Raw genomic sequence first — 16,077 nt, forward strand, 5'->3', positions numbered from 1 at the left:
CCCAACAGCTACCACTCTGTTGGGAACCAGTCTGGCAGGGAGAAGTCCACCGTCGGGGCTGTCCTCATGGAAGTAAGGCACTCTCTGGCTGCAGGCCCTGCATGGGTATGGTGCATGTGTGTGTGTGGCCCAAGGCAGACCTTCAGGGAGCAGAATCAAGGTTGTGAGGCAGGGCAAACCCTGTTCCCGGGGAACAAGGCTATCCCACCTTCACGCAGACCTGCTGTCAGGGAGGCAGCCTCACATGGGGGTCGGTGCCAGGAGAGCTCGGGGGGAGGGGATATAGAGGCTGGGGGAACCTCCCAGGGCCCAGGGGCTCCTTCCCTGGTGTGTGTGTTTGGTCTCCTTGCCTTGCAGGTCATGACAGCCATTGGACAAACATGCTGCAGAGGGTCATCCGTCTGGCAGACATGGATGCAGCCATGGCTGCATTCACTGCCCTGGGGTTCCCCAACTGCTCTGAGGCTATTGATGGGACCCACATCCCATCCATGCCCTGGCCCACAGCATGGCCAAGTTCATCAACCAAAAGGGATATTTCTCCATTGTGCTACAGGCCCTGGTTGACCACCACAGACAGTTCCTCAATCCTGTGCCAGAGGATGGAGGTGGACACTTTCGTCCCACACTGGGAACTGGTGGTCAGGGACACGCACATGCCACTGTACGTTGAGGGGTTTGCTGCCTACCCCGCCATACTCTGGCTTATGAAGCTCTACACTGGGCTGCTGGATCCAGGCCAAGAACTCTTCAATGCACAACTCAGCTGGGCCTGGATGCAGGCTGTGTGCAGCTCCGATCCACCAAGCCCATAGGGACAGGTTCTGATCTGTGAGGCCCTGAGGAACAGCTTCTCCTGTGACCCCCAGTGATCTTCCCCAGGGCACCCTCAGCAGGGTCCTTGGACCAGCAGTCCTACCGTGTCCCCACCATGACCCCTCCCTATGCCCCTCCCCAAACCCTCGCCAATAGAGAGAGACATGCAGGTGGTGGTAGTCAAACAACTTATTTATGTACAGTGCAAAACCAGTAAACTATATACAGCGGGGGGCTTGGGATGGGAATGGGAGGGCATCAAGCCCTGGATAGAGTGAGCAGCCATGGTCCCATTGGGCAGCAGGTCCCCAAGTGGTGTTGGCCTCAGGATCCCCTCCCAGAATGGGTTTGAGGTCCCCATTGGGGCTGGGTTGGGGCCAGGAGCACAGAGAGGTAGGGGGCAGTGGGGCGGCGGCAGGGTCTGAGTGGGCAGGGGAAGCAGGGGTGGGCCTAGGGAGTATGGGGGTGAGCATGGCCCTCATCCATTTGCAAAAATTGAGGAAAACTGGGGGACTGGCTGGAAGGGGTAGGGGGATAAGGGGAGCTGGGGTGGCAGCCATGTGGCCCCTCCAGACAACAGTGGTGGCATCAAGGTGAGACATCATTTGGTCCCAGGCCCACGACCGCCACTCCTGGTCCTATGACTGCCACTCCTGGTTGTCCTGCAGCCGTCACTTGAGGAGGTCATTCAGCCTCCAGAGGGTGGCAGTGTGGGCCCTCTGGAGGTGGTTGTGTGCCTGGTGATGTCCCCTTCAGCAGTGAGTCTGCCCTCTCGGTGGGGACAGGGGCCAGTTCACCCTGGTGCTGCCTCAGGGCTGGCTTGCCCAGGCAGGGAGGTGGGATTGGCTTGGCCCTCGCTCAGTGTGGGTCCAGCTGTAAGGAAGACAAGGAGGGGGGATGGAGAGTCATTCATGCAGTGCAGCACCTGAAGCCCTGTTCCCCACCATGAGCACTGACCAACACTCCCTGGGCCATGGGACGAGGGTGTCCGGGGAACACAGCCATGTGTGGCCTGCACAGCAGGCCCTGCCACATGGGGACTTCACAGGACCTCGGGGCCCAGGCTGACAGTCTTGGGGCTCCCCACTCAATGGGCTAGTGGCCAAGGGGAGATATCTGGCCACAGAGAGGTCCCCCCATAGGTGGCGGGTGAGCCAGGCATAGCCTGGCCCTCCCCGGGGCCCCCTACACACGTGCAGCTCACAGCACTGTCCACGGGAGTGGGTGCTGCCTCTTGCCTGTGGGCACGTCAGTGTGATGCACTCCTAAGTGTGTCTGGGGTCAGGCTGGCGCCCAGGTATCTAGCCTGCTTCCATCCATGGCAGGGGCTGCTGGGCCCCCCTCCTCTGGGGTCTGGCACTTGTCCGGCCTCCTGTGAAGCTGGGAGCAGGCTGGCAGCCGTGCCCAGGGGCTGCCTGCTGGGTCCAAGTGGGACATGCTGCCTTGCACATTGTTCCACGGGCTGGGCCCACAGCTCAAGGTCCTGCCTGAGCTGGTGTGGTGACACTCGCAGTACGCCCCACCTGCACCCGCCTCCCACACCCTGGGGTGTGAGATGCACAGGGCACTTACCCGAGCAACCCTCAAACGGCTGTGGGGACACCCTGGCTGGAAGGACCCGAGTCCAGGGTGATGACCAGAGTGCTGCCACTGGCCTCAGGCCCTGTGTCCACCTATGGTTCTGGTGGAGTTTGGGTCCCAGGGTGCTGCTGGTCCTCCTCAGACCCTGGCTGCATGGGAGAGGGGATCCTCCTCTGTGTCAATAGGGAAGGTTGGTGGGGAGGTGGTGTGCCCCCTCAGGAGCTTATGCAGCTTCCTGTAGTAGGGGCAGGTGGTGGGTCCTGCCCCAGATCTCTGCCTGGTGTCACATGCCTGTGTGCACCCCTGGTGGAGTTCTTTAACCTTCACCCGCACTGCTACATGGTGTGGGCAGGGTGGCCCTGTACTTCCAGGGTGGTGGCCAATGGGGCACACGCAGGGGCAGTCCTCCGCTTTACCAATGGGTACAAGAGGGTCTCTTCCTTGGCCCACATGCCCAGCAGGTCCTGGACCTTGGGCCCAGCCTTGGAGGAGGCCAAATGTTTTGTGCCCTGGGGTGGCTGCTGAGATCCTTCTGGCTGTCCCTAGAGGGCCCCGGGGGTTGTGGAGTGGCCGGCTCTCTGCCAGCTTTCAGGAATCAGCAGAAAGGAGTGGCTGTGAGGGAGTGGGGACAGGCAGCCTGTGTGCTCTGGTGCTTCTCCACTCTCAGCTTCCTGTCATGGGGTTTCTAAGCTCCCTGCAGCTTTAAGAAGGGCCAGAGGCAGGGGCCATAGAGTCCTAATTGCTGCAGACAGTGCATCCCCTGGGGCAGCTGCACAGAGGCCTTTTCTGTCCGTAGAAGCTCCCCTGAAACATCCGGACTGGCTTGCTGTTGACAGATCTCTGTCAAGAGAGGCGTTCTGCCTCGTGGAGGAACGGCAGAATGCTGTCAAAAAAAGTGCCACATTCCATCGATTCACTGTATAGACTGGCACGGCTTACTCTCTGTTACTACAGAACACCCTTGGTAACGTGGACAATCCATGGGTTTTGTTGACAAAATGCCAGGTCTATCTACAAAACTCTCTAGTGTAGACATAGCCAGTGAGAGGTAGTTCAAAATACTGACTAGAGGATATACATGTGAGATTTTGATTAAAGTCTTTACTCACATTAGCAGTGTCACTGTGTGAGCTGAGCACTGGTTTGAAACTAAACTACTTCTGAAGTGTAAAGCAATAGTTTGCTTGTTTCTTTGCTGGAAGTGGCTTTAAAAATTCCAAAAGGGGCTGGTTGAACTCTCTCCCATTGTAATACCCGAAACTTCAGTGTTGCCCACAATAACTTCCATAGTTAAATCAGGCATTCATAGAGAAATGGCAAACCCAGACTTGCCTAGAAAGACGACTCGTAGCTCAGGATAGTACAGTCCTCCAGACTGAGTCCTCATCCAGCTATCTGTAGCTTCCACTTTTTCTTAGGCCAGGCTTCCTGTCCATCTTTTTCCACAAACCTTCTGGCTGACTACCTGTTTCTTTATCCACCTACTTCCTAACTACACCACTCTTTGATACAGTTTTTGGTGAAATGATGCATAAGTATTTTGATTAACAAATACAGTGAAAATATGATGCACTTGCAGGTGTTTCATGAGCCGAGGTGCTGAACATGGAGCTTTTACTGGCTGTGAATTATTAGCTTACCCAAAACGGTTAGCTTTTTCTTCCCTTCTTTCCACTTTTCCAGTGAGTTAATGTAATATGCTTAACGCCAGCTGAGACTGATCAATAGCATGTACACAATCTTTGCTCTGTGTAAGTAGGTAGGAAAGCAAACATCTCATAATTAAATATAATACTGAAATTGATTTTATAATTGTGCCAACTAATACAAATTTGGAAATATGGATTTTAATTTAACTTGCAGGAAATGAGCAAGAACTAAATTTATTATGTTTATGGATATTTTTCCTGGCTAAAATTGATCATGGGCTGCCCTGGGTGAAACCAAGCTGTAATTCTTTGAGGTTCAGCCCAGACCAGCAAGGTCCATGTGCTTTAAATGTGGGGCTCACAACCAGCAGACAAACACATAGTTCCTTGAGTGACTGTGTGGCGAATTGCCCTGGTTTGGCAGCTGGACCTCAGTAACCTGACAACAATCCAACAACCCCACCCTGGCCTGCCCCAGCCTTGGCTACGACTTGCAGGGTGATCGCAACATACTCCGATCTGCGTAGTTAGATCCAACAAAAGTTCTAGTGCTTGCTGCTGTTGGGTTCCATCGCATGTTAGGTTATTACGTTCACTATTACAAGACTGTTCATCACTTTTGGAGGGAGAGGAGATTTAAGGAATCCTAAGGAAGGGAGTCTGAACTAGGGATTAATATCATGGATTTAAGCATCAGGGGGTGTCAGTGTTAGTCTGTATCTGCAAAAACAATGAGCAGTCCTGTGGCACCTTGTAGACTAACAGATTTATTGGAGCCTAAGCTTTCGTAGTCAAAGACCCACTTCGTCAGATGCACGTCAATGGATTTGTTGGTGTGGGTTCCGTTCTTCCTGGTCAGTTCTTTATAACTAAATGATTTGCTTTTTGGTAGTAAAGGACAGCATCACAAAAGTTACCACGAATAATGATGGGTATTTGCAGCTGGGTTTCAATTAATTGCAATAAATGCTCTCAATTCTGTTTATGTGTTCACCTCACCAAGGCAACTTCACTGAATGTGGTTTGTGTCACAAAAGAATTCCCAGATCAAAAGGAAAACAAGTGCCTGTGGGACCCAGCAGGAAGCTTTCTGTAATTATCATCTAGGGAGATGCATCAGGTTCTGTCTGAAAACTTACAACCAAGCTCTGAAGCTTATTTGTTCCCTGTTGCTTGATGGTAGGTAATTACAATGACGTATGGCAACGTTTTCAAAACAAACTCTGTTTTCAGAGCTCTCTCCTTCCTGTCTGCCTGAAACCTGGTACCTAAGCTTGGTTCTGATTTTTTTTTAACAGAATTTGATTGTAAATGGGTTGAACCATTGTGTGTTGAAGTAATGAAACGTGAGATGATGACTCTTAAACCTATCTCTAAGAAGTAGGCCAGTGATTGAGCAAACCAGGTACTGGAATTTAAACAGATTTCATATCCCATATTGAGACTCTTACAATAATTGCACTTCTCTTGACTATATTTGTTTATCTTGGTAGGCACCATTACAAAATATCAAATCTAGCCTCTGAGGTTACTGAATTTGCATAGTGTGGCCTCTGTTACACATTGTGGAGTTTTGGGTTCTTACTGCTCTGGCTGAGGTAAGGTGTGGTTTGGTTTTGGCTTTATTTTGTGTTTTTTGAAAGGATGGACACACCTATAGTGAGATTTCTATGGCATCACTGGGGAGTTTTTAAAGAAAACCCTTTTTGCTTTGAAAAATGCGACAGTGTAACCAAACTCTTGCAATTTTGATATTGTTTAGTGAATAATTATGAAGAAGGGAAAAAATCAGTCAAAACAATTTGTCCAACAATTTCTAAGTATTATATATTGACTTTTTTTCGACACATGGCCTTCTTTCAGAATTAAGCTAGATTTAACTCAACTGCCTGAGGTGAGGAGGCTGTGCCCTGCAAGTAGAAGGAGGGTTAAATCAGCCCTGTTGGGGGAGTGGTATGCAAAACCCTGCTAATGGGAGAAGGACTTGTAAGAGCCAATCAGGGCCAGGGAGGACTATATAAGAAGGGCTGCTCAATGCTGTAGAGTCAGTCTCTCCCTGTAGTGCAAGGGAGAAGGACTGGCTTAGACAGAGCAGTGCAGAGTTAGGGGAGCAATAGGAAGCTCCAGCTTGAAGACAGCCAGGCTAAGGCCCTGGATACAAAGGGCTGAGCACATGCTGTGTCCCCCTCTGCCTCACTTTCCACTGAGGGGACTGGCCTTGTGTGAACTGCAGTCTGCTCCTGAAGAGTGGCTAGACTGGGGATTGCATTTTCCCACCCACGCAAGTGGCTGGAATCCCCCACCAGAAGAGGAGGGGGAGGAACCAAGTGAGGCACAGATGAAGGGCTGTGTCCAGAAGAGGAAGCCAAGAACCCGGGAGCCACACAGGACCCAGTCATGAAGCAGAAATGATAGTGGCCAAGATACAGCTAGAGGGAGGTGCAGTTTTGAACGGTGACAACTCCCAGGACTGCCAGCAGGAGGTGCTGAGATGGTGAGTGGTGTCCCTTCAGAGAGCCCTGTGGATGCAGATGTGCACAGAGAGACTTTGGTATACATTGATCCCCAAAGCTCCTCTCCCTGGAAACACTGCAGCCAATGGAGAGGAACCTGGTCCTGCCACCCCCAGCCATTATTGCCCTGCATTGGCAGCTCCTCTTGGCAGTGCACTGTACTCCCCCAGCTCCGCTGCCCTCAGGGCTCTAGAACCCCATCCAGGAGACATGGCTGGGAGCTGGGCTCGGAATGGTGCAGCCGCACTCCCAAGAGAAACTGCCAGCATGGGTGCCAGCTACTGGAGGCACCAGGACCACTTTCCTCTCCATTGGCCACAGCATCTGTTGGGCGTAGAGCCCTGAAATCAGCAGACACCCATGTGTATCCGCAGATGGGAATATCTGCAGGTCAACACACAGAGGAACACGGGGCTCTACCCTGTTACACACCCCAAAACATAAAACACTCACACTTGTTTTTGGCTCCTAAGGTGGAAAATCAATTATTCACCGAGCTCTGTTCAGGGTTGATTTCAGAGAATTAGTTAAGCAAGGAAATCAACTATTTCATTCCCACTGGTGCTCCAGTAGTGACATTGGTTGATAGTGGAAGAACTGTTAATGCAACACACCAACCCATTACAGAAATACTCTTCAAAAGTTGTTATTGGATAAATAGGGATATTACTAGGAAAAATCGTACCTGGTCATATTTTCAGTGACACTTGTATTAAAGAAGAAGACGCTTGTGTCCAGAGAACAGAATTGTTTTTTCAAATGCTCAAACTCACATTGGGCTGAATGAGAAAAGCAAGCCCCTTCCCCAAGTATCCATTCATTGTAACTGAATTGGCTTCAGCCCTGTTTAGTCCCCTTTTGTGTGAGCTGCTGTGAACATTCAAAGGCTTAAGTTTTATTGGTGGAAATGTGAGTGGGATCAATAAGGGCAAGTGAACACGTATCATTTGTGAGAATCAGCAATGAGGCACTAAGACTAATTCAAAAAGCAGCACCATTATTTCCATTTTTGCATCAGAGCAGCTATCACAGAAGGCTGAGTAATGCTTGCAGGTAACTGCCTTCTCTGATAGCAATTAAGCAGACACTGACTGTTCTTGAGGTACAAGCCTTCCGCACATGATAGGCACTTCATTCTGTTTTCATCACAGGCCTGACAAGAAACATCACAACCCCACATGAGCCTCCAGCATTTTCAAAGTAAAGCCTACAAAGGGAAATAAAAATGTGAAGAGATTGTTGAACAAGGGCTTCATTAATAATCAAATGTCTGTTTCAGACTCTTAAATCCTCTAGGCTGCATTTCTGATTTGTTAATATAACTACAGCCTTTAAATGAAATCACTCCCCAAACCTCCTTATGCGTCTATCTTCCACCTTTCACTAGAAAACTGGCTAGGCAGCCCATTGTAAACTGCTCTTCACTCAGCTGGGATGAGCCAAGTACCCAGGAATCTCTTGCCACCTGAAGGGAATTTGTCAAAAGCTCTCAAGAAAGTCTCCCTTGTGCTATTTGGGGTACTGTGCTTCCAGACTCAGCTGATGCTGGGAAATGCAGAGAAGCGCTACAGAAACGAAGTCCAAAGAATTTTCTTTAAGTTCCTGAAATGTTCTGAGGACCGCCCTCACGCAAAAGGTTCACTCATGCCCAGGGTTCACTCTTCCCTAGCCCGTCTGAAATATGTAGTCCCCCATTGCACAATTAATGGAAGTGATTGACTCCAGGAGTACACACTTCAACAGCTGTGAATTTCTTTTCCAGCCATCGAATTCTTACCCGTTTTTCTGTTATGAGGCTGCTGCTGAAATAACACTTACATTGAAACTTGATTTTGCAAAATAGATCAAACAAACATATCTTTGTCAGGGTGTGCCATTTAATATCTACTCCTCTATTTTCAGATTGTCCATGTGTAACTTTATCCAAACTCTGTGCACTCCATGATTATAGGTAGAACAGTAGTGTAAGAGTTGCCAAATACTTCCCTTTCTAAACTTCCTGTTTGCTTCTCTCTCTCACCTTCTCTCCATAACTTTACAATACTTGACTTTATATCCTTTATGCTCCCTTAATATAGTTTTTTAATATGGATATATCTTTAGGACAAGTGTTCTCGAAACATAATTTACAGCAACTGTATCGCAGTTAATTATTGCTGGCACAAAAGCCTTTTGATGGTTTTGCTGCTTGGTGGACACTCTGTCCATCTGTCTTGAGGAGAACATCCTAATTATTCTGACACTTGGTACAGTAATTGCTGGATCTCTCCTAGCTGTTGCAATTCAAGGAACGATTCTCACGTTTGAGTAAACGAGTTCTGAAAGAATCTTGCGAGATCGTGTTCAGCATTCATCCTGTAGGAAGGCAATCATACCTAGGAGAGTTATTTGATTAGATGGGGAAGCCCTCTGTTCTACCTACTGAGCTCCCTATTTGCTAGGGATTCTGTTGTGCTGCAGTGGGTGCTCTGATATTACCCTCCCCACCGTGTGAACACTGGCAGCCACAGGAAGCAGGCAGCACGTGTTGCTGTCAAAACTTCCCTGTGACAGGGCCGTCCTTATGGCTTCAGGTGCTCCACACAGCCCAAGTATCTGCACCCTCCCTCACTGCCGAGGAGCTGGGCAGCAACTCTGCAGGGTGGGTGCTATGCTCAGGGCTGGGGGGGGGGCTGGTGGAGAACAGGTGGAAGAGGGAGCAGTGCAGCTCATCAGTGCTGTGGGTCAGGAGGCAGAGCAGGGAGCCAGGGGATTGGGTGGCTGCATCCAGGAGGTGGAGCAGAGGCTCAGGTGTTTAGGGATGATTGAGGCAGCACTGGTCTTTGGCTGTGCTGGGTATACACAGGCACAGCATAGGGCATTACTTAATCTGGGGCAAAGTGGTGTCCCAACTTTAGTGGGTCCCTACACGGCTGCGTACTCTGTGTGTGCTCAGGGACAGCCCTGCCTGTGACTCACTGAGGAATTTGCTAGTTCTGCCCAGTCCTTTTGTTCAGGTGAGTCCAAGAACTGTGTGTGATCATATCCAGCCTTGCATGGATGGGAATAAGGAGCAGGGGGCCCCATGCTCCCTTCTCATTCCCTCCCACAGGCTGGGCACAACTTCCTTCTGAATTCAGCACTCCTCGTTGTAGAGCACCCTGCCTCCCCCGGGCACTTGAGGGTGTTGAGCCCATTTCCTCCTTGTGCTTAATCCTTGACTTCTTTTCCACCCTGGCTGCACAGAAGTAATTCATGCTGAAATAACCATCGTCACTGCTTCTGTGCAGGAGGTTGAATTAGTTTTGGGCCTGTTTTCCTTGTTGGGGGTAGTATTTCTCAAGTGACTTCGGAACACATCTAACTGACTTTCAATAGCACTTGTGTGTCTACAGTCACTCAGGCACACCTTAAAAATCTGACCCTTTATCAGAAGTCTTTTGTGTAACCTACCTGCACGCGCACAGCAATGAAGCTCTTTCTAATTGCATCTTAAGTACATGTGGGGAAGAAGTGAATTATATCATGTTTTCTAATCTCTCTTTGGATTAAACATGGTAACTTTGCTTGGCTCAGCAGACTGTACAACGGTAGACCTCTCCAGGGAAATATTCATCATATCACTATACAAATATGTTGCCAGTATACCGCAGTTGAGAATATAAAACCATCAGAGCGTACTGCAATAAACCCCGTATTATATGAGGAAAAAAAATTTATGTCTGCCACTATTTGACTGCAGGAGCAATTTAACTTACCATTTTTTTTCTATGTATGTTCTTATACTGCACTCTTCTCCAGAGTCTTGAAGTCTTCATGGTCAACATGCAGAAGAAAATCTCCATGTATGTATATCCTATTCCCTGGTATGATGAGTATAGGATGCATTAGGAATGTGGATGGATATTGCCACGTGAATCATTACTTCTTTGTTACCACAGACAATAGCAAGGGACCTATTGCAGAGGACAAGCTCCCATGGAAGTCTCTAGCATCTGTAACCAAATAGTGGCCCAATAGGCAGATCAGCTAATTTCTGTGTGCTTAGCACGTGAGTAATCAGTGCTTTTAAATACTACAGTATATGGCCAGTGAGGACTGTGGGTGTTACCTGAGTGCCTACTTTTCAGGCATCCAGTTTACTACTATGTCTACTACAGCTTCTTCACATAAATCACTGTCACCTCATCCTCACATTAAAAGCAGAATTAACTAAATAGTGAATTAGTAAAATGTACAGGACTGAACAAAGACCCTCCGAGTTTAAATAACCCAAGCTTATGTGTAAAAGCATAACAATGATATATTAATCATACCTGTGGCCCTCATTGATTTCAGCAGGGGCTTATCTTCATCCCGTGTTCCTGGGCAATTGGGAAATGATGAGTTTAAAATACATAATGTCTGACTTTCTGTCTAACAAATGTAAAATTGTTTTCCTATTCCTTGAGGCAAATTCTCATACACAAACTGTGAGGGATATGTTTACACTTGGGAATAAAACTGAATTTATTAAAGTCGACTTTCAAACATGAGATTTCATAAATGCAGAGTTGAGTGTCCAAAACTGCTCACAAAGTCAGGCTAGTGTGTCCCCATCAGCTTGCCACAGTCAAATTTAGGCAGCAGTGCATTGTGGGCTCCTACCCCACAGTTCCTCCAGCCCCATTGCATTTTGGGATTATGTGCCAGTGTCTGGTGCGGAAAAAAAATTGCCACAAGTGGTTCCAGGTTTCTGATGTCATCATCGTAGAATGCATTGCCCCTACTTCCTGAGGAAAAGAAATGGACTAGGGAATTTTTGCACTGCTTTTACATTGACTACCACCTGCCATTTCAAAGAATGACATGGATCCTGAGATGCTTCAATGTTTGGTGCAGCATTTTGTGATGCCTTCCCACACTGCAATGCAGTATATTCTGAATGTAATGCCCATGCACTATCAGTGGATTGATGTGGAGGGCACTGAAGGACATCAAGACCTGGAGAGTAGCACTGTGGAGTTGTTTGCAGCTCTGAAGTTACTGTACACTGTGGAGTGCAGGTTCTGGACCTGCAAAACCAGCTCAGACTGGCGGGAACACATAGTTTTGCGGTCATGCGATGATCACGAAGCCATACACAGGCACCCTGGACTCCAGTAAGGTGCACTTCAACTACAGGCTGAGCACATGCAGAATAGTGGTAGAATGTACCTTTGGCCATTTAAAAACCAGGTTCAGGTGCCTTCTGACCCACTTAGACCTGAGTGAAGAAAACATTATTCTCGTAATTGGGGCCTGCTGTATTCTTCAAAACGTGTAAGACAAAAGGGGAAAATTTCATGCCAGTGTCGGGGGCAGAGACATCTCTCCTGGCCAGAAATGATCAGGAACCAAACAAAGGGCAAACAAGAAAGTACAGAAAGAAGCAATGAAAATCAGGTTTCAAAACCAAGTTTATGAATGAGTGTGAAGGGTCCTGAATCTCCTGCTGCTAACTTGCATCCCTGCCTCCACCACACTCATGGTATTTCTTTGCCCTTTATGAAACTGCCTCCAACCACGTGAGATCCGTCACCACCACATCCAAACCCAAAGCATGTTAACTAATAAGCAAAACTGTCTTTTTCCAAAGTACAATGGTTTTATTTAGGAGGCCCTAATGATAGAGTGGTGGTTATAGGGGGGAAAAAAAAGGATAATAAACTCATGGTTGCTAGAATGTTAGCCTTCTGCTAGTAGGTGATTCCCTGGGAGCAGAGTGTGGGGATCTCCATGACCTTCCCCTGCTTGTTCTGGGACCCCAATAAGGTGTGGAGGGAGGAAGAATTCAAGGGTGGGGCATAGATTGGACGGGGGATGCAGAGCCCGAGCATGGGAGGGGACTGATTGTATGGAGGGAGATCTGAAATGGGGAACCCTGGAGAGGCTGGGGGGATACAGATCCCTGGCCAGGGGAGGAGAATGAATGTGGAAAGGGTGGCATGTAATGGGCATGAATGGAATGGCCATGGGATACAGATGAGGGGAATGAATATGGGTAGGGTGGCACATAACGGGGCATGTATTGGACAGTGGAAAAGAGGCCTGCCACACGGGCTTCTTAAATCAGCACCTGGATTTAAAAGCAGGCTGCACCAGGAGTTAAAAAAAATCATTAAAAGTCACTGCAGGTGTGCACGTGAACCAGGGCAGGGTCTGATCGCCCTCTGGCCTGCGGGGAGAAGGGGTTGCTGAATGTCCGATTGGTTGCTGGCCCTGGGGGGAGGAAGGGGAGGCCGGCCATGTGGGCTTCTTAAAGAAGCACCTGGATTTCAAAGCAGGCTGTGTCATGATTTAAAAACTCCCTGCAGGCACACACGAGAAACAGGGCAGGGTCCAATCACCTGCCAGCCAGTGGGGAGGGGGAGCTCGCCGTGCCATGATTTAAAAGCCAGTGAGGCTGCATGAGTTTTGCTCTGTCCTGGATGGGTCACAGGTGAAAAATTGTTAGTGACTCACAAAACATTCCATGCCTTCTAGGCTGCCAAAGGAGACATCAGCCTCTTCAGAGTAAGAAAAAGGGATAAGGAAAGAATGCTCATACTGTCCAGGTACAAGGCTGGAAAATTTGCAAGAATGCTCTGTAGGGCCATGATTCTGGATTACTTACTGGTGGCTTGGCACAGTAAGGTGTCTTACCATTGAAGCAGGAATAAGTCAGATCTGCCCAAAAATCTCGTGAGGACAATACAAAAGTGCCTGTCTAAGACCTTCAGTGAGATGTCCAAACAGAATCAGTGCTCCACCCCCAGAAATGCTGACAAACTCTTCTATGGGAAATGGGCACAGACCTGCCACCCCACAATTGCGCCATACTATTATCAGTAGGAAAAAAGCATACTCACCAGAAGTGCCCTCTCCAGCATCCCAGTTTGGCTCTGAAGCCTCTTCCTGAGATAAGGGGATGGGCTCCAAGCCCAGAAACAGCTCCTGGCTTGCAGGGTCAGCTTCTGCACTTCACTGCACCCTGCTGTCATCCACCTCTTCCTCGTCCAACAAATCAGACCCTGCCTCATCATCCTGCTGAGCAACACATGCTGAGGAGTACATGCATCTTCTGGGGGAAGAGGTTGTGTCTGTTCCCAGAACAGCATGGAGCTCATCAGAATAGCGGCATTTCTGGGGAGATGCTCCAGACCGACCGTTAGATTCTTTTCACTTTTGGTAATTTTGCCTCAGGTCCTCGATTTTAATGAAGCACTGCTGAGCAACCGTGGTGTGCCATTTGAGAATTATGCCTTGTGATATCTTTGCCTAAATACTGGCATTACTTTTGCTGGCTTTGAGCTGACCAAAGATAGCTTCTTCCCTACAAACTGTGGTGAAGTCCAGGATCTCCTGATGGCTCCTTGCTGGGGCTCTTTTGCAACCTGGGAACTCCTGGCTACTAGGTGTACAGCAGAGATGTGCTCCTGATGTCTGCCCACCATGCTGTCCAGAGAGGAAAGGAAGTGAAGAGCAGCGGAGGTGAAATGATGACCAGACAGGACACAGCAAGGGGCATTGTGGGACAGTTTTTGAAGCTAATAAAATTGATTTTAATAAGGCTGCCATCTGCACTTGTATAGGCTGGCATTGTAAAATCAACTTTTAGGAGTTACTCCCAGGGAAGTCAAGTATCAGAGGGGTAGCCGTGTTAGTCTGGGTCTGTAACAGCAACGAAGGGTCCTGTGGCACCTTATAGACTAACAGAAAAGTTTTGAGCATGAGCTTTTGTGAGCAAAGATTCACTTCATCAGATGCTGGTCATGGAAATCTGCAGGGCCAGGTATAAATAAGCCAGAGCAAGGCTGGGGATAACAAGGTTAGCTCAGTCAGGAAGGATGAGGCTTACTACCAGCAGTTGATCTGGAGGTGTGAACACCAAGGGAGGGGAAGCTGCTTTTGTATTCAGCCAGCCATTCACAGTCTTTGTTTGAGCCTGAGCTGAGGGTGTTGAATTTGCAGATGAATTGTAGATCAGCAATTTCTCTTTGGAGTCTGGTCCTGAAATTTCTTTGCTGTAGGATAGCTACGTTTAAGTCTGCTACTGTGTGGCCCGGGAGATTGAAGTGCTCTCCTACGGGTTTTTGTATGTTGCCATTTCTGATATCTGATTTGTGTGCGTTTATTCTTTTACGTAGAGACTGTCCAGTTTGTCCGATGTATATAGCAGAGGGGCATTGCTGGCACATGATGGCATAAATTATATTGGTAGATGTGCAGCTGAACGAACCCACGATGGTGTGGCTGATCTGGTTAGGCGCTGTAATGGTGTTGCTGGTGTAGATATGTGGGCAGAGCTGGCAACGAGGTTTGTTGCATGGATGGGTCCCTGAGTTAGAGTGACTGTGGTGTGGTGTACAGTTGCTGGTTAGGATTTGCTTCAGGTTGTCTGTGGGCAAGGACTGGTCTGCCTCCCAAGGCCTGTGAAAGTGGGGGATCACTAACCAGCAACTATACACGGCACCACAGTCACTCACAGTACAGTTTGCTAGCATTTGGGCTTTGATTAAAGGTTCATATGGTGGGTGAGATGGACTTGGTGGTGGTGAGGATCCCAGCAAGACTGCCTGGCTATCCCAACACTGTGTGTGTGCATGCTTGTAAGGTGCCATGCCTGGAAGGATACATTTTCCAGACTTCAATAAATCCAACAAGTAGTAAGTGGACACAATTTGTAAGAAACTGCACTGGCTTATCCCAGGTCTGAATTTTTCCATATTAGTATGTTGTTTCTTTTTGCTCTTTGTACTGATTGTTGGAGAAATTGAGTGACTTGTGAAATCTCACTATAGACTTTGATTTGAGAAAAAGACTCTACAGTTGCTACAAAGCCTATATACTTGATGAAAGCTGGTAGCAAAATGTACTACTTCTGAGCTTTGTAATGGCCAAGTGTGTGTTTTATGGCCACTCTGATTTTCTACTCTTTACAACATCATTAACCTGTAAGGAAATAAGGTGAGCCAATCAAATATAGACTCTATAGAGTGTAACCTTTAAAAACATTCCTTATGCAACAACTCATGGCTCAGCCTTTGGATGCAGGCTGTAGTAAAAAGGCACAATGTATATCTTACTCTCCGATAATGACTGCCATATTTTTGATAAAAGCTGCAAACAGATCTTGTATCTTGTTATCTTTCTTGTCCTTGTGGCTCTGGAATGCTCACGTGAGGTTCATTCTGTGTGCTCACTCCTTGAGCTTGGATTTGAATTGGCTGCAGGGGAAGAATTTAACAGACAATCTTAAAGCTAACCACAGTGGGGTCTCAACTGGCTTTGTCTAAACTTATGCAAAACTGCAAATGTCTTATGGTTTCACATCAAAATCAGAAAGCTAGCCAAGCTATCCTGAAACCAAACGTGTATTTTTGGCATGGTTTCCAACCTTTGTTGTGAGCATGTAGAATTGCTCTGTTTATTAACTCACACCTTGTGTTGTGTGCTAAGGAGGGGAAATAATGAATTCCATATGAATCTCCAGAATGTAGCATACAGACTAAAGGAGATATCATAGCTGTATTTCCTTT

The 16,077-nt window shown here is 48.0% G+C and overlaps 1 long non-coding RNA gene across 4 annotated transcripts in view; it reads right to left on the reverse strand.

Moving 5' to 3' along the window:
• Nucleotides 1–7,327: 7,327 nt before the first annotated feature.
• The window catches only part of LOC142019752 (uncharacterized), a 42,310-nt gene continuing 33,560 nt past the window's right edge, over nt 7,328–16,077 (reverse strand). For all 4 annotated transcript variants that reach the window (XR_012647178.1, XR_012647177.1, XR_012647176.1 and 1 more), the window contains 4 exons: nt 15,625–15,765; nt 10,855–10,902; nt 10,297–10,401; nt 7,328–7,766 (listed from right to left, as the gene is read on the reverse strand). This is a non-coding gene — a long non-coding RNA (uncharacterized LOC142019752). The remainder of the gene's footprint in view (nt 7,767–10,296; nt 10,402–10,854; nt 10,903–15,624; nt 15,766–16,077) is intronic.

Source organism: Carettochelys insculpta, chromosome 12, assembly GCF_033958435.1.
Source record: "Carettochelys insculpta isolate YL-2023 chromosome 12, ASM3395843v1, whole genome shotgun sequence".
Taxonomy (NCBI): Eukaryota; Metazoa; Chordata; order Testudines; family Carettochelyidae; genus Carettochelys; species Carettochelys insculpta.